Raw genomic sequence first — 19,190 nt, 5'->3', positions numbered from 1 at the left:
CTTATTTATGATAAACCAGAACCTTGAAGAAGGCAGCCTCAGGCCCACTGTATAGGCCCATTAAACCAAGCAAGGTAGGGAATAGAGGAAAGAAAGCTACAAAACTAGCCAGAGGGGAATCCACAGGAAGGAAAGAGAAATGTGTAGTGTCTTCTCTCCACATCTGAGAACACAACTCCCTGCTCACTTTCCTCTGCCCACATCAGAACTCCTCTTCTTCTCATTCCTCTCATCTTTCTCTTCCCTCTGACTTTTTAGAGATGGAGGAACTGGAAGTTAGATAGCGTGTCTCCCACAATGCTCACAGTTGTAATAACACTGGCTAACATTCTAAGCAATGACAGTGTTCCAGAACAACACCAGGAACTTTCCAGAGAATATGGGTTGTTTGGTGAGCACAAAGAATTATGTATTATGGGAACATGAAATGTGAGAAGGGCAAAAGAAATAGGCTGGGAACTAGGGTGACCAACTTGTCCTGTTTACCTGGCACTGTGTAGGTTTTTGCACTGAAATTTCTTCATCCTGAGGTGACCCTCCAGTCCTGGGCAAACTGGAGCAGTTGGTCATCCTACTATGTACATTTTTTTATTGCAGAGCTTACTGTCTCTTCCCTTACTCTTCCTGGTGTCTTTGTAATTCAGCTTAGAGGTAAGAAGTATGGTGCCCTTTGCCAAAGGACTGCATCTTAACCTTTTTCTGCTCTACACAATAGATAACCATCAGAGGTATAGCAAACACCACCAGCTACCGCACAGAAGGATGTTCTCACGCAATTCCTGGTGGTTTTGCTGTGATTGCATCTCTGTCATACTACACAAGTACACAAGTAAAAGACAAGCTTTTTAAACATAGAAAACAATGAATCTGCCCTAATTTACCTTCAGAGATCGTAATTAGGTATATAGTAGTCTCCCCTTATTTGTGGTTTTACTTTCAGGGATTTAGTTAGGAATAGTCAACTGAGGTCTGAAAATATTGAATGGAAAATATCAGAAAGAAACAATTCCTGAGTTTTAAATTGCACATCATTATGTGTAGTATGATGAAATCTTGTGTTGTCCTGCTCCATCCTTTCTAGGACATGACTCATACCTTTGTCCAGCTTTTCCATGCCATAGAGGTTCCCTGCCCATTAGTCATTTAGTAGCTGTCTTGGCGATCAAATTGACGGTTGCGGTATCACAGTGCTTGTGTTCAAGGAATGTTTATTTTACTTTATAATGCCCCCAAAGTGAATAATAGTGATGCTGGTGATTCATATGTGTTAAAGAAAAGCTATAAAGAGCTTCTATTAAGTGAAAAGGCAAAAGTTCTTGACTTAATAAGAGAAGAAAAAAGATGTATGCTGAGGTCACCAAGATCTATGGTAAAAGTGAAAAGTGAATCTTCTATCCATAATATTGTGAAGAAGGGAAAAGAAATTTGTGTTAGTTTTGCTGTGGCACATCAAACTGCAAAGGTTATGTCCACAATGCATGATAAGTACTTAGCTAAGATAGAAAAGGCATTACACTTGTGGGCGGAAGACATAAACTGAAAACGTGTTTCTATTGATGGCAGTTAGGTTTGGTACCATCTACAGTTTTAAGCATCTACTTAGATGCTTAGGGGGTCTTAGAAAATGTGCTCCATGGATAAGGGGGGACAACTGTAAATACTCATGACCCCTCAAACGGTCCTTTGCACACTTGTGTGCAATGTCACCCAAATTGAGAATTATCTGGCTTCTTTCTCCTCAAAGTATGGGTAGCTCATGGTATAACAGAGGCACTTCCTGGGGGCTAAGAAATACAGAATGTAGGCATGAGGGAGGGAAATTTGTGGGATCTCACCTAATGTGCACAATGTGAGGGTGTCCAGTGCTCCCCCTGGGTGAAGGGCTCAACTACAACTTGAAATTCACCTTAGAAGTGTAAACAATGTAACCTAAAAATTTGTACCCTCATATTAATTCGAAATAAAAAGATAACTGTTTGTAAAAGATTTCTAATAAAGCAAATAAGGTCAACCTTGGGTGACTAAAAATAGCAACAACAAAAGAAATGCAGAATGTAGAGGTTCAACCTATCCCTAACCTCCTAAATAAAAATCTGCCTTTTATCAAGAGTCCCAGGTGAGTCGTACTCATAGTAAAGTTTGAGAAGCACGCTAGAGCAGTGGTTTGCGAAGTATTATTATGCCAGGCCCAACAGCCGTATTACCAGGAAACTTGTGAGTAGAGTAAATATTCAGTCCTCGCTTTACACCTACTGAATTAGAGACTCTGGGCGCAGGGCCCATCCAACTGTGTTGTAACCAGTCCTCCAGTGATTGTGTTGTGAGGTGACTTTGAGAGCCATCGTCTCAGGATGGTCAGAGAGGCGTGACTCTGTGGTATGTAGCCTATGGCAGGTGCAGCTAATCAATCACGATTCCCTTTCTGAATGAACCTGGATGTGTCTTCAGAGTCTCTCTCAAAACAGCACTCTGGTCAGTCACTACTAGTTTGATGGAGACCTACTTGTCATCCCAGCATAAATGGCTGGTGACTGCCTCCGTGGGAACGTGCATGCACATGCTAACAAAGGAGAGAGGCACTCTTTCGGGCAGAGGCTACAAGGATCTCTATGTAACTTCTTTGAAAATGCTAACAAGCATGTAGGATGAGGATTATGTCCTTTAATTGTTAGTCTCCAAGCAGTGCCATGGTAAACTCATTTTTCAGGGACAGTGGTCACAGTGCCCCGCTGCCATGCTCGTTTAGTACACTGAGTCTCCCTTCCAGCCCTCAGCTGGTCCTCTCATCCCTTTGTCCCCCTCATATGTATGATGGGTAGGAGAGCTGTGGACTTGCTGGTACCGAAGCTCTCACAGTGCCCTGTGCTTCTCATCTCTAATATTCGGTGACCTTCTAAGTTGTTATTACTATCATCTTGCCCATTCCATGAGAGCAGAGGTCACATTTATCTTGTTCACTGTTTGTATTGGTTTCCCAGAGCTGCTATAACAAATTACCACAAATTGGGTGGTTTGAAACAACAAGAATGTATCACTTGGCCAAAATCAGGGTATCAGCAGGGCTGCCCTCCCTCCAGAGGCTCTAGGGGAGAATCTGTTCTTTGCCTGTTTTAGCTTCTGGTGGCTGCCAGAATTCTTTGGCTTCTGGCTTTCCCATGCCACTTCCATTGTCACATCTCTACTGACTCTGACCCTCCTGCCTCTCTTTTATTAGGGTCTTTGTGATTATGTTGGGCCCACCCAGGTAATTCAGGATAATCTCCTCCTCACAAGATCCTTAATTTAATCACATCTTTTGCCATATAATGTAATATTTACAGGTTCCAGGAATTAGGACATGGGCATATCTTTGGCACCATGATTTAGCCTCTATGCTGGTGAATCACCATCATTACCTAGCTCCCATGATCAAGCAGGGGAAGGACAAGAATGGAGATAGCCTTGGAGGCCGCTGAAAATCACAAAGAGGAATGCTTTCAGGCATTTTTTTCCTCCTTTTGTCTCTATGTGTCAGCTACTGAAGGTTAGTGTGCCCCATATGGTGAGAAACCTGACTGCAGGGTACCCTCAAATTCATATCCTTCCAGACCATTGACCTAAGAACAAAGAGTATCATCATCTCCAGCTGCAATGGGAGAAAATCCCAGTAAAGGATGTGTATTGGCCAAGCTTATATCTTATGAGCACTGAATATTTGGACCTACCTCCATAGCAGCAGCAGGGGTTGGGAGGGGAGGTGATATGAATGGCAGCTCCATAGAATCACATGATCATGGAAGAAGAGGAACAGTTTCTCAAAAGAGAGGTGGGGACCACAGGCATGGCACTTAAGGAGACTTCTCACAGGAAGTCTCCAACACCATAAGGAGAGTCTCACAGGAAGTAAAGGTAAAGAAGGAGTCAAGGCCACCTGAAGGTTCAGGCCTGACTTTATCATCAACAATAAATCCTAGGAAATATACTATATGGGGAACATGCCCTGTATAGTTGGATCTCTGCTGCCAATGATCTCTGGTACGCATAAGCAGACTGTTTCTGGTGGCATCAACTCTGTCCTTTCCTTATACCTAACCCTGCCTGAGCGATCTTAATAGCTGGGCCCACCTTGAGAAGCCCTTGATGCCACATGGCTCTGTTGCACCTTTATGTTCTACTTTCTCAGACCTTATGCACACAGGGTGTGCATGGTCCTGTCCTGACCCTCTTTTAGCTACTGCCAAGAGGCATACACTTGATGCTTAATTAGACAATTCAGGCATGACTACAACGTGACTACCCTGTGTGCTTCATGCCAACCCATCCTCCTTCCCTCAGGTTATGTAACTTTCCCTCAAAAATGTCAGAGTCAGATTAGAGCGAGTCAGTAGCAACCCCCTGAGCATTGCTGAGCTTGGCCTTAGACTTTCCAGTTTGGGGAACTGCAGTAATGGTTTGATGACCATGACAATGATGAGGAGAAAATTTACTACAACATAATTGATAATAAGACTCTTCTTTGCAAAGCAAGTCCCAGTCATACACATTATCTTCCTAGATCCTATCACAACTCCGGGAGGCAGCAAAGGCCAGTGGAAAGAACATACCTGGCCAGTTGCAAAGACTTGGGTCTGTGTTCCACTTCTGTTATACATGAGCAAGTCATTGTACCTCTTATTTTCCTTTCTGTAAAAGGTAATAATAGAGCATCTGTACTGCAGGTTTCCAGGGAAGACTTAATGTGAAAAAGCACGGTGTCTGCCATGTAGTAGGTTTTCAGTAAACCTTTCTTCCTAATCTTATAGATGAAGGACATCCAGGTTCATGGTTGGTCTTTTAGCTGTATTACCTTGGGCAATGTACTAAATCTCTGTGCCTCAGGCTCCTCATCTCTGGGGAGGAGTTATTAATAAAGTACTTAATTTGTAGGTTCCTTGTGAATGTCAGATGTGTTTTGATTTGTGAAACACATACATTGCCAGGTCAGTGCTTTATAAATTAAGTTACAGAATCAGGCAGAGATGAGTCTGGATGCCTGCTTCTCTGTATACTAGCTATGCAGCCTGGGACAAATTACTGAGGCACTCTCAGCCTCATCGGCAAGATAGGAATGATCACAGCATCTGCCTTCTACAAAATTTGTAAGGATTAAATGAGGTAATGAATGCACAGCCCCCAGCACTGTGTCTAGTGCCAACTTGGAACTGATGTGTTCTTATTCTCATTTTTACTCAAAGATGATGACATCACAAAAAAGTCTGAGCACTCAGCTTGAAAAGGCTGAACTTTGATCAAAGAAATAAGAACTGTAATGTGTTGAATGGTGGACTTCCAGAATATATGTCCACATCTTAATTCCCAGATCCTATGATTGTGATGTTATTTGGGAAAGGGGTCTTTGTGAAAGTAATTAAGTTAGGGATCTTGACACAAGATCATCCTGAATTCTATAAATGTACTCCAAATGCAGTGGCAAGCATTCTTGTTAAGAAAAAGGAGAGGGGCATTTGACACTGAGAGAGACACAGAAAAGAAGCGGTTGTGAATTTGGCAGCAGACATTGGAGTGATGCATTTATGAACCAATAAACACCCAAGGTTGTCACCAATCACCAGAATCCAGGAGGAAGGCAGGAACCAACCCTACCTCCACTTTGATTTCCAACTTCTAGTCTTCAGACTTGTGAGAGAATAAATTTCTGTTGTTTAAGCCACTCTGTTTGTGGTCCTTTGTTACAGCAGTCCTAAGGAACTAATACAGACCCTTAGATGGGGAGCTGAGAGATTATTTGGGGTGATAGAGGTAATTTCCAAAAGTCCTGGCAAAGCACCTCCAGTTCCTGCCATTACTGTGTTAAAATTGAGGATTGGAATGTGATAGAGTAATTTCTAAGAGCCCTATGAGAAAAGGCATTGAAGCCCTTTCAAGTAGAAAAGATTTCCCCTAAGGAAAGAACATTCCTCCTGCTCCGAGCAAGATCAGATCCCTGGATACCCTAAGGTGTTCCAAATAATTTAAGGCTTTAGCTGTAAGAAGCCATTTGGGAAAATGAGGCCAGACAGACTCACCTGTATGATAGGAGAGGCAGGAAAAAAATAGATTCCATATAAAATGAGAAAATATCAATTTTCCCTTTTGGCTGTGTTGTCATCTCATTGCTTTTGAAAACTAAATTCCACTTAGGGAAAGGAAAAGGAACTCTGACTTATTGAGTGCCAAGTCACAGCAGGTGCTTTACACACAATCTCGCATGTGATGGTCACGACTACCCTGAGAGAAAAACAAGTACTTTGTTACTCTCATTTTGCCAATAAGGTTACTGAGGCCCCAAATCTCAAAGCTAGTGAGTGAGCGATGGGGCTGGATTTTAAACTCACCATTGAAAATGTGAAATGTGTATACCAGTACATTCCGCATATACATTTGTCTATACAGTGTTTTTTGAACTTTTTTATCTCATGGAACTTTTGAACCTTTAGTTAAACCTTCACAGCACTAAATTACGTTGATAAAAAAAAAAAGAGTAAAGGCTCAGTGCCTTTAGCTCAGTGGCAAGGGCGCCAACCACATATACTGGAGCTGGTGGGTTGGAACCCAGTCCAGGCCTGACAAACAACAACAACTACAACCAAAAAAGTAGCCAGGCATTGTGGCCAGTACCTGTAGTCCAAGCTACTTGGGAGGCTGAAGCAAGAGAATCGCTTAAGCCCAAGAGTTTCAGGTTCCTGTGAGCAGTGATGCCACAGCACTCTACCAAGGAGACATTAACCCTGTCTCAAAAAAAAAAAAAAAAAAAAAAAGAATATATGTATTGTGCTTTGAACTTTTCTTGGAAATAATTTAAAGATCTTTAAAAATTTTTGCAGCACACCTAAAATCCTCTCACAGCACACTGATTGCAAATCCCTGGTCTAGAGAGATGCAATTTTTATCAGATATTCCAAGAGTTCTATGACTAAAACAGCTGAAGAATTTTGTTGTCTCTAGAGTCTTCTACCCTTGTTCTCCTGATCTCCTCTGAGCTGTCACCTCCTTGGGTAAGTCTTCCTGGACACTTCCCTTTATTATAGTAAAACAATCAGGCAAACAGATTGAGCAAGGTACCCCTCCTCTGTGCCTCTGTGCTACTGTTTCCACAGCGGCTTCCGTGTAGTATGGTCTGTTTATACTTATTCCTCCTCCACCAGACAAGCTGTGAAAATCAAGCACAGGCTCTGTCTCCTCTCCATCTCTGTAGCACTGGCACCAACCACAGGGCCTGGTATTTGGGAGGAACTCACCCATGATGAATGGACAGATAGATGGGTTGGTGGGCAAATGGATGGATGGATGGATGATAGATGATAGATGACAGACAGTGTCAGGGCCTTTCCAAGGTCAATAGACCTAGGTTTCTTTCGTTGTTTGAAGCTTGTGATGTATTAAGAAAAGAAGTGATGCCCAAATAGAGTTACAACACTTCTCCTATGTTTAAACTATTAATTATTAATAATTTTAACATACACTTCAAATATCATGGCAGTTTAAACCTTATTTGGATTAAATGAGTATTATCCATGAACAGCTCAGAACAGGGCTTTGTACCTAGCAAGTAGTAGGCTCTTATTGCTGCTATTATTTTTATTGTTGTTGTCATTTAAAGACTATGTCAAGGCCCAGTGTGGTGGCTCATGCCTGTAATCCTATCACTCTGGTAGAGTTTGAGACCTCATCTGTACTAAATTAGAAATGTTAGCTGGGCATGGTAGCAGGTGCCTGTAGTCTCAGTCTCTTTGGAGGCTAAGGCAGGAGGATCGGTTTAGCCCAGGAGTTTGAGGTTGTTGTGAGCTATGCTGCCATGGCATTCCAGACTTGGGCAACAGAGTGAGACTCTGTCTCAAAAGAAAAAATAAATAAATAACATGTCAAAACATTTAGTGTGGGTTTTTTTATTTCAAAATATTATAAAGAGAATACAAATGTTTGAGATTACATGGATCATTTTTGTGATGCTTGAGTCCTAGCTATAAGTATGCCCATCACCCAGATAGTGTTCATAGTACCCATTGGTTGTTTTTTCCTCTTCCTCTCCTCCCTTCTCCTTCCCAGTTGATAACACAAACAACAGATGTTGGTGTGGATGCAGAGAGAAAGAAATGTTTATACACTGTTTGTAGGACTGGAAATTAGTACAACCTCTATGGAAAAGAGTATGGAGATTCCTCAAAGAATTGAGTATTGGGTATTTACCCAAGAGAAAAGATGATTTCTCATTGAAAAGATACCTGCACTCAAATGTTTATGGCAGCACAATTCACAACTGCAAAGATGTGGAATCAACCCAAGTGCCCATCAATTCATGAGTGGATTAATAGAATTTTAATTTTGAGACCCTCTGAATATGTGGCTCACACCCAGGGCATCCTTCTTTCACAGCCCCACTCTGTGTAATCAGCCCTGGTTGGATTAATAGAAGGACAACTCTTTCCTTTCAGGAGCAGTCCTCATAAAATACCTTTGCTTCATTTCTGAAAGCCATTATTGTAAAATTATGTTGAAAGAAGTTGGTTCAGCCTACAAAAGTGTATTACACTGGTGAAAACCAAAAAGATTTACAAAAAGCTATGTAGCAGTTGTGATGTAGTAGAAAGAGCACTGGTCTTTCAGCCCTGATGTCTGTACCTGACCTTGTTCCTAAGATATGGTGTGACCTTAAGCCAAATCCTCTCCCCTCTGGGCCTCAGTCTTCTTATCTATAAAACAGGGGAGAGAATTAGATCAGATGACTTCTAAAGCTCACGTGGGTTTTGGAAGTGTCATGAACCTCTCAGTCCAGTGGTAGGGTAGGATGATCAGAATAAGCAGACTAGTCACACTCCTTGATTGGGAGAAGGCCATCAGGCAATGCCAAGTGACTGACCCCAAGGACTGAGGATAGATAGAGGGATAGCATGGTTTACTTCTGTTTTCAAGCTTTCAGGTTATGGTTCAGCTCATGAGTAAACAGATACTTTTAAGAAAAGACCTTGGCTTTTCGTATCACCTTGGGGTGTGTGTGGAGGGAGTAGGCTTCCGCAGCAACAGAATTACCATTTTTGAGTATTTACCATGAACTCGTTAGGGTGCAAGATATTGCCAAACACATCATTATTATCTGCCTTTTACAGACAAGAAAACTAAAGCTTGAAGTGAAGGAGTGACCTCAACATACCGATAGCTTTACAGTTTCTCTTTCCCACTTTCTGACTTCCGTCATGGTTGGTGGGTGGTGCAGGAGCCCTTTCCTGGCTGGCTGTAGGACCACTGTTGCACAGTACTAATCACGCCTGCCTTTGTAATGGCTGAGATTTATGAAGGAACTTGGACCAGAGTGGGCTGACATCAGAACCAAGAAAACAAATACCTGATGAAAATGTGTCAAACGGTCTATGAACCAAGTGTATGGTGCCCCATGATCATACTAATATACACAGCCATGATTTAATAAAAAAATAAATAAACAAAAACAAAAACAAAAATAAAGAAAACAAATACCAACCAACAAAACAACCAAAACACTTGTTTAGCCCTTGGTACATGAGTTTTGCTGCTCACCAAAACAGAACCAGCTTAAAATCCTCCTTCTTTTTTTTGACTATCCCTGCAGAGAAGCATTTTCTCATCAGTTCTGTGAAGAATTTTGTTGATGCCCCAAAGCACAAGGCAAAAATTCCTGAAGGATATCCCAGTGGATGCAAGAAGGCCTCTTCTCTCCACCAACACTCTTGTTCTATCCATATCTACTACTGTTTCCTCATCTCCTTCCTTGGCTCATTTCCTTCAAAGATCTTCATGCATATTGTTTCTCACATTCTTATCCTCCAGTGCAGTGGCCTTCTTTTGTTTCTGCCTATCCAGCATTCATCACCCTATTTTCTGATGACACCAACTTTTCATTGAGGGACCATTTGGCCTGGTCTTTTTAATCCAATTGGTTTGGGTGAGACTAACTCCTATCAATCCCTCAGGGGTAGATATGTGATCTGGGGATGGCCTATGGATGAATTCCAGCCTCTTGGCCACAGCGATGGCTTATGATAGACATGTGACTCAATCCAGCTCAAATAGATTCAATTCTGGAATTTTTGTTGGAATTGTTGGAAAATAGATATATTTTCAGTAGACTTGTGTCTCTGAGATTATCAGAATGGGACAAGCCTGAAAGGGGAAGACTGTTTTTTTTTTTTTTTTTTTTTTGGTAGAGACAGAGTCTTACTTTATGGCCCTCGGTAGAGTGCCGTGGCATAACACAGCTCACAGCAACCTCCAACTCCTGGGCTTAAGCGATTCTCTTGCTTCAGCCTCCAGAGTAGCTGGGACTACATGCGCCCACCACAACGCCCAGCTATTTTTTTTTTGGTTGCAGTTCAGCCGGGGCTGGGTTTGAACCCGCCACCCTCGGTATATGGGGCCGGCGCCTTACCGACTGAGCCACAGGCGCCGCCCTGGGGGGAAGACTGTTTATGTTGCATTTCTGTCACTTGTAATCAAAAGTCCTAATACATTCAGGGAAGCTCCTCTCTGCCTTTCTCCATTACCTTTCCAATCAGAAAGCCAATGGCCTTTTGGTAAGGGTTCCCTAATGGCATGTGGCCCCCCAGCCTGAAGAACCAAATCAGCTACAAAGCTGGCCCTCTCCTCAGGTCCGTACCACCTGCATCTGCTTCTGCCTTTATGGATTCTCCCACCAAAATAGCTGATTTCCTCTTTGCCTTTGTTCCCTAACCTGGCCTCCCTATCTCCAGTGCTGCCAGTTCTGTTTCTGGTCCCAGGCTTCTGGGATGAAGGCCTGCCGCTTCCCTAGAAAATTGTGTTTTTCCAAATGACAATCTTTATGCTTTTCCAAATGACAATCTCTGTGCCTAGTGAAGGCCCTTTTCCTTAACCAAATTCTTTTTAACTAAGGATCATATGGCTTCTACAAGGTTAAACCCCACCATTTGCTATACTTGGCACTTTGAAATGATTGTGTATGTGTGTGTGTGTAGGGGGGTGGGGGTGTATAAAACAGATGATAGCAAATAAAAGCAATTCTTCCAAAACTACCTGTTTTATAGGGCATGTTTTGTATTTTTGGAAAGGATGTCCAGGTAGCTTTTGATAGGAACTTAGATAGTGTCTAGAGAGCTTTAGGAAGGTGCTGCTTTTTCCTGTGTTTAAGGTGAATGATGCCATTTTATATCTTTCACTAACTTCTTGCTGTGTCCCTTCTTTGTGCCAAGCCACTTGCTTCGTTCTAGACATACTGAGATGTAGAAAGATCTCAGACAAAGAAGCCACATTCTCCAAAACATACACATTATTTGCTGAATGATTTGGACAGTTTACTTAACCTCTCCGACCTCAGCCTTTACCTCTGTCAACTATTTCATCTCCTGTCTTTGTCACAGTACTGTCCTGAAGAGCAAATGGGTTCTCATCTGAGAAAGCACTTTAAGAGTCCCAAATAGGAGGTAAAAGTAAGAGTGGCCTTGTGGTCTGTCTTAGCACTTCCAGACTGATCTAGAGTCTTCTTGTCTTTGACTCTGCGTGTGCCATCCTCCCCAGGGGCCAAACCCATCCATGCAAGATCCAGATAAGAAGTTTCTGGAAAACAGAGGTCACAGGTTGCATAGACACAACATGATCATCTTGGAAATGCTCACAAGGGTAGCAATGAGGAATGGGGGACCATGAAACCACAGGTTACTCCTTGATGTAGCTTACAGATTTCTCTGAGAGAGCATTAGATGAACTTGACTTTCAGCCTGGTGAAACCATTACACTTTTGCTATACTGCTCAGCAAGTATTGGGCACCAGATTCCAAAACTGATCTCATGATCTTCATCTTCTAAATATTCTCACCCCAATGCCTACCCCTTTGCCCAAAAACCTAGGAGTAATTCCTGACTCCTCCCACTCCTTCATTCCCACTTCCAAATAGGCACCTCATTCTGTTGATTCTATTTCCTAAATTCTTATCAAATCTGCCTGCTTTTTGCCATCTTCCTTCCATCCCACTACTCTAGGTCACTCTGATCTCTCACCTGGTTCTCTGCAATAGGTGATCATTTGGTTCCCTGCTTCTATTTCTATCTTCATCACTTCAGTTGCCACAATGTTGCCAGTAGGATATTTTCATAATACAAGCCCAAGCATGCCAATCCCTTGCTTAGGACACTTTCATGGCTTCCCATTGCTTTGGGGATATATTTTCCCCTCCTTACCATGCCCATAAGGCCCTGTGTAACCTGTTCCATCTCTGCCGAACTTTATCTCATGCCATGCTTCCCCAGCTCTCTGTGCTCTAAGACTTTCTCCCAAAGTTTTTCCCAATTTGGATCCTTCTTGCCTTGCTTTTATTTGAGAGGCTTTCCTCCTAGCACCCACCCCTCTACTACCAACTTCCTTTACTTTCTGGTCTTCAGTTATGTATTGCTTCCTGTTAGAAGCCTTTTTCTCTGCATGCTGAGACTGGGAAGATCTCTCTCTCTCTTCCTCATCACATTACGTATCTGCTTCTTAGCATTTCTCAAAGTGCAATGAAATGAATGTGCAATTAGCTGTTATGCACTGCCCCCATCCTCCTCAACCTGAACTTTATCAGGGTGGTTACCATGGTTTTCCTTACTGTTGGGTCTGCAGGCTCTGGCCAGGATCTGGCACAGAGCAGCAGCTCTCTGACACATCTAAGTCCTATTGAGTCTACTCAGTCAGGTGACTTCCAACACCTCTGCTTGCCATAGCCCTGAACCTGAGGAAAAGTTTCAATAAGTCCATTCTGAGCTGGCTTCTCTGCCTCAAACTCTCTCTGTGTCTGTCCTCCTTTAAGCCACCTTCATCTAGCTTATCCACATTCCTAAAATGAACTGCCTTATAGCTGCTTTCCTGCATACCTTTGGGTAGTTTTTTCCTCCTCAGACTCTCTTTCACTCACTTTAGACCAAAATCTAAAGAAATACTCACTGTTCCCACAAAGTCCCCCCCCCCCACACAAAGTCATGGCTATGCTGTTTCATTTACTGGGAATGCCCTTTCCTAATATCTCAGCCCGTCCAGATTTTACCCATCCTTTCAGATGCACTTTAACTGACACTCTTTACATAGATATGAATGTCTTTTCTAAATCTTCCTTTTAGCTGAAAAAGATCCTTCTCCTGTTCTGAACTCAACTGGCACATTAATACTTCCTTCATGGCCCTCATTCCTTTCTGCCCTCCTGTATGAAGTTGTGAGTGAACATGTCATCTCTATGACTACCACGGACCAGGGCACTGGCAGCAAAAGCCATCTCTGTGCCCTCATGGTGCCTTATACAGTGCCTGCCACATCAAGGGGGCACGATATGTGTTTGCTGAATGAATCCCTTCCCCACCAACCCTCCTTCAGCCACACTCAGCTGCCTACTCACATATGCTGTATTAGTTTCCTGGATCTCCAATAACAAAGCACCACACACTAGTGGTTCAAATAGCAGAAATTTATTGTGTCGCAGTCCTGGAGGCTAGAAGTCCAAGATCAAGGCATCACAAGGTTGGTTTCTTCAGGGGGCTATGAGGAAAGGATATGTTCCAGGCCGTTGTCCTTGGCTTATAGATGGATGTCTTCTCCTTCACATTGTCTTCCCTCTTTGTGCATCTGTTTCTTTGTCCAAATTTCCCCTTTTTATAAAGATGCCACTCATATTAGATTAAAGCCTACTATCCTAATGATCTTATCTTAACTAATTGTATCTACAAGGGCCCTGTCTCCAGATACAATCACACTCTGAGGTATTGAAAGTTAGGATTTCAACACAGGAATTTTGGTGGTTGGGGAGAAAGGATACAATTCAACTCGTAACATATGCCAAACCAAGACAAAGAAAAATTGCTCTTCAGGACCCAACCCTAATGAAATCCAACTCTAGTCAAGTAATCTTATGGAGTAGGGAATACTGGACTAATGGCAATAGAATAGAAGAAAGATGGATTTCTCTGCTTTTATAGATCTGGATGTGGGATGACAGTATAATAATTTCTAGCATGGTTATCTTAAAGAATATAGTTCTGCTGTGGGAGTCAAGGGCCCAAGATTTTAGACTGCTGATTTTGCCATGTTTGCTGTGTAGCACTTGGAAGTCATTTGTATCTTCATAAATTTAGTTTCCCCATCTCAGAACCTCAGGGCCCTTCCAGTTCAAACATCACCTGTCAAGTCTTTAATTGTGAGAGAAGTGACATCAGGACCTGTATCAGTCACAGCTGCTCCTGTCCTGCTTTGTCTGTGCTCTGGCTAATTTATTTCTGAGCCTACTGCCCATACGGGGCACTCATGTTCTTTGATCTTGACCGCTGCAGCCCAGAAGAGACTGGGCTCATCACAAATGGCTGTCAGTAAAGCTCTTAGGGGAATGCAGACTCTGGGAGTTCCTTAAGGGCAGGTACCATGACTTCTTTTCTTTTAAAAAATGATTTGTATTCATTTATTATGAAAAATTTTAGGCATACGCACAACTAAAGAGAAAAGTACAATGAACTACCCTGTACTTATTACCTACCTGCAACAGTCATCAGCTCAAGGGCACTCTTGGTTCTTCTAGATCCCCTCCCATTCCACATAAGCTCAAGCATCATACTATTTTATCTATAAATGCTCTGGTATATACCTCTAAGTCATAAGGTAATTTTAACACAGTAATTATATCACACCTAAAAATTAACAATAATTCCTTAACAAATATCCAGTTTGCATTAAAAATTTCCCCACTTGTCTCATAAATGTGTTCTTGCATTTTGGTATATTTGATTCAGGGTGCAAACAAGGTCCATACATTACATTTGGTTGAAATATCGCTCAAGTCTCTTTCGATCATTGAGTTCATCCTCTCTGTTTTGTTTCTTTGAGATTTATTTGTTGAAGAATATGAGGCCATGGCATGTTCATTTCTATGTCCCGGGTGCCAAGTGCAGCCTCTAGAAAAGAATTGGAACTTAGTGTGGGATGAATGGAAGCGTGAGTGAGTGAGGGAAGGCCCACAGCACTGTCCTTCTGACACAGTGCTTGAATGGATTCTGTGCTTCTCAACTATCTTTGCTTGTTGTGTACCTCTCTTCATTGATCCCTCAGTCTCCTGGTCTGCAAAGTGGAACTGCTAATATCTGCCTTCTGCTCCAGTTCCTAGGGAGGTTGTGACAAAGGCTGGGATTTTAAAAATAAAGTCTAAAACAGCTTTGAGCAATTGGTGCTATAAATAACAGAGGAGGAATTCTATTATTAAATGTCCTTTGTTCATTGAAGCTTTAGGCAGAGTGGTAAGGTAGCAAAGTAGAGACCCTTTTCTTTTTCTTCCCCACACTGTTTCCATGAATGTGGTGAATGGAACAGGCAGGGCAAGGTTCATGCCCAGGGGCGGGGAGTCCTGGGATGCCTTTGGACAAATCAGCTCAGCTCTGGCCGGAGTCAGCCTGCAATATCCTATTCCATCCCAGCAAAAATAGAATAGCCAGGAGAATGCAAGGACTGAGACAACTGTTCCTGTTTTGAAAAGTGTCGGAAGGATGTGGCTACAGGTGGGAGTGACTATCTGCCCCTCAGAGTGAAGCCAGCCAGGAAGCGGCTAGACCTGCACGGTGGGGAACTGAGATTTGGGCTGGGCTCCTGACTGCATCTGGGGCCCTGGTAACAATGGAAATTTTCTTGCCTGGAAATTCTGCACATGTTTCTGAGTCAATTAGTTTTCATTCAAAACAAAGAGATCAGAGAAGCTCTGATGAGTGACCAGGAACTGCAACAAAAAAGCTAACCATTGGTCCTGTTTCGGCCTTCCCTGGTCTGGAGAAAATGCCCTTCTGAACCTGTGGCCAGGCAGTGTTGCTCTGATATTTGTGAGCAGCAAGGCAACAAAAGGGGGCCTTCCCTTTGGGGCATGTTTTCCCTAACGTGTACCGCCACAGGCGCTCTGAAGCAGGCTGTATTCAATATTTTCCCTCCTAATTACCCTTCCCACCTCCGCCCACATGCACGCATGGACACAGTTTCTGCGGGGCGGCACTTGTTGAGGCCAGTACCTCTAGGCTGGAACATACTGGCCACGCACACAGAGTGTATGCCGTGAGAATTACAAAAATGACAACAGAACATAGGAGTTCGCAAAATGAGCAAATCACTAGGAATTTTAAAAACACATTTAAAAGTAATGAGGACCTAGAAGTCCCCATATGTGAGGTGGGAAGTTTGAAAGTTTCAGCCTTTTCTGAGCTTTCTGTGTACCCAAAAGAGGAGCTTATTTTGGAAGTGGAATAAGTATGATTTTTTTCCCTCATCAACTCAAAAGTGGTTGAACTGATTTAGCTCAAACTATAAAAAGACAAAAACCAAATGCGCCCTGGGATAAGATTTCTGTGTGGAATAGAATGGAAGCAACTAGAGGAGTGAGGCCCATGAGAATATAGTGTCTTAAAATCATACTCCTCCAGCTGATTTTTCAGATGTCCATTAGAGAGGCCTGGGGCTGGGTTTGAGGAATGGGGTTCTGTGTCAAAGAGGCAACTCCTTCAAAATTAAACCCTCTTTGTAAATCAGAGGTTACTAAAAGTTTCCAGGAATCTGAAATTTTCATTTTGAACATGTCTGTCTTATTTTATATACACTTACCAACACAGCCAAGATTTTCATATCTGTTTAATAAATTTAACCCTCTATTGGCCAGTTAGGTGGGGAAGTGCTCTAGAATTGTTAAGAACGTGACCTTTGGAGACAGACCTAAGGTCACACTCCAGCTTTTCCTCTCACAAGCTGCTAAAACTTGATACGGAGCCCCATCTGGTTCTTCTATAAAAGTGAGATCAATCTATCATAGAAGGTTGTAGTAAGGACTAAATCAGACAATGAACACGAAATACCTAGACTAGTGCCTGACATATAATGAACACCCCCAAATAGTGCTTATAGTAGTAGTAGGTCACATTTGAAATTGGGGATAGCCAAAGTGTTTATCTTTGTATTCTTTTCTGCCGATCATCCAGATCAGTATTTTCCAAAAATGTGGAATGTTATGGTAACCAATGGTAAGAAGTACATTTTAGTGGCGGTTGACTATGTGTATACATAGAAGAAACAAAAGTTTCACAGAACATACTGTTACTACATGTAGCACACTCTGTTCCACTCTACTCTCTATTGGATTCGATTCTATTCATTTTCTTTTTTAATGCTGATAATGGCCCACTAAATAAATTGCATTACTGTCTAATGTGGCATAGCCCACAATTGGTAAAAGATTTACCTAGATGAATCTGGGGAAGGTAATTAGCAGCCTCAGGAGCCCAGACAACTATCTTCTGAATTAACACCTCTGGCCATGGTTTAAAGCTAAAATAAATCTTGCCTGAATTCCCCCCCACCCCCCCACCCCCGTTAAATCTACCGCTTAGGATAATGAATGACAGCTGTAAAGCGACTAGACACCAGTCCTCCTCATATTTTTAACCCAGCCTGGCTCTTGGATGGTGACATTCTTTTCCAGACACTTCTAGCAAGTCTGGTCAAGATCTGGGTTTGGCCTGTGGAACCTTAGAGAGATAGAGAGAGAGAGTGTGTGTGTGTGTGTGTGTGTGTGCGCGCGCGCACCCGCGTGTGCATGTGTAGAAACTGGGGAAAAGAGGAAAAGGTCTGCCAACTTCTCAATTTTTCCTTCTCATGTCATCTGCCTATCAAGTTTCTGCCAGTTTGGAGAACACCCACTGCCCTGAGTAGTTACACTTTCCTTTCCAAATGATACTCCCACTCTGGGGATGTCTGAGACAGTGAGAAAGGGCTAAAGCACCAACAGTCAAGAGCTCTTTGTTTCATCTCCCTCGTTTAGTCCCGTCGCCTTGACAGAGACTTGGTCCAGTAAGATGATCTGACCACAGCTGATCTCCTCCACTTAGAACAAACTGGAAGCAAGAGAACTTGGGGAAGGAATTCAGTTTCACTAAAAATAGCTGCAATATAGACCCTGTGACTTACCACTCCTCAGAACAGTCTGATATGAATCGCACAGGGTCCACTGGCCCCTGCAATCACTCTGGACTATTTGCTTTCCCAGCCTGGAGTCCTTGAAGTCAGGAGGGGATTAGGGAGTTGGGGGTGCTTTGGCTCAGATGCAGACTCTTGCAAACCTCCAAAACGCACAGTGACGACATGACCAAGAAGCTTCCTACCCTCGGGAGTGAGTGACCATTGGCACTAATAACAGCCAGGCCCCTTAAGATTTGAGTCCATGGTGGGATCTTGCTTGTTTCTCAGCAGCACACTCATTGTGTCTCCACTTCTAAGGTAGGTGAAACCAAACTCATTGAGGGAAAAATACTATATCAATCGGGATCCTCTTGGGTAACCCAGGCCCAAGTTTTCTTAGCCTGGGGCAGAGAAACAAACGCCAGGGCCAGACATAGCCTGCAATTAAAACGCAAGTCTGTGCTCCCAATACACTGATAAAGCCACAGTAATGTTTGGGAATTAATTCCTTTCCTTTTACTCTCCCATCCCAAAGCCAAGGAATTAGCAAGAAAGCACCTTCCACGTTAAATTTAACCCTTTCTTAACTTCTCTACCTAGAGCTGCTTTATTCTAGGGGCCTTATCTTCCGTGTCTGGTTACTGTGAACTTTAATCTGGCTCAGAGCAATGGTTATCTGTGTTTTCTTTGTCTGCTACGCAGCATGGAGAGTAATATAGAGCTGCTTAGGACAGAGATTCTGATAGTTCAAGCAGTCCCTGTGAAAGAGGGATTCCAATCCGGGTACAAAAGTCTTGCCTGGATTTCTACTTCCTAAAATTCTGCTGGTCAGGATGCATCTCTGATTTCCAGCCTGTTTATAGCAATGCGACTTGAGGAAGGAGTTAAAAAGGGGGGGGCTTGAAAGTTCCGGGGGTGAAGTTAGGAACCCCCTGAGAGGAAAAGAAGAAGCAGGGCTGGTTCTTGGAAGGTTAAACACTAGCAATTTCTTGCTCAATGCTGGGTTTTGAGTGTTGTGCTAAGCAAACTACTATGTCAACATCCCAGCTAGCTAAACCAAGGTGTTTGATAAAAATGACAGATAGGCTTTCTTTAAAAGAAAATTACAATCTTAAAATATCACATGGCTTTGAGAAACAAACCTTCAGATTCAGAATCATCTGTGTCTGTGCGTATTTTAGAAAAATGAATTAGAGCAATAACTTGGACATTACAGTTCTTTTCCACTTTTTTT

At 42.7% G+C, this 19,190-nt stretch overlaps 1 protein-coding gene across 2 annotated transcripts in view; it reads left to right on the top strand.

Moving 5' to 3' along the window:
• Positions 1-19,190, top strand: part of FGF13 (fibroblast growth factor 13) — a 743,931-nt gene that overhangs the window by 135,081 nt on the left and 589,660 nt on the right. The window contains exon 1 of one of the 2 annotated variants that reach the window (XM_053580097.1): positions 17,975-18,274. The exons of the other annotated variant lie outside the window; for it this stretch is intronic. The gene's annotated coding sequence lies outside the window, so the exon portion shown is untranslated. Of the gene's footprint in view, positions 1-17,974; positions 18,275-19,190 lie in introns of those variants that run through there. 2 annotated transcript variants of the gene reach the window in all.

Source organism: Nycticebus coucang, chromosome X (genome assembly GCF_027406575.1).
Source record: "Nycticebus coucang isolate mNycCou1 chromosome X, mNycCou1.pri, whole genome shotgun sequence".
NCBI lineage: Eukaryota > Metazoa > Chordata > Mammalia > Primates > Lorisidae > Nycticebus > Nycticebus coucang.
The sequence above is the reverse complement of the archived record's forward strand: the minus strand, read 5'-3'. Positions and strand labels throughout refer to the sequence as shown.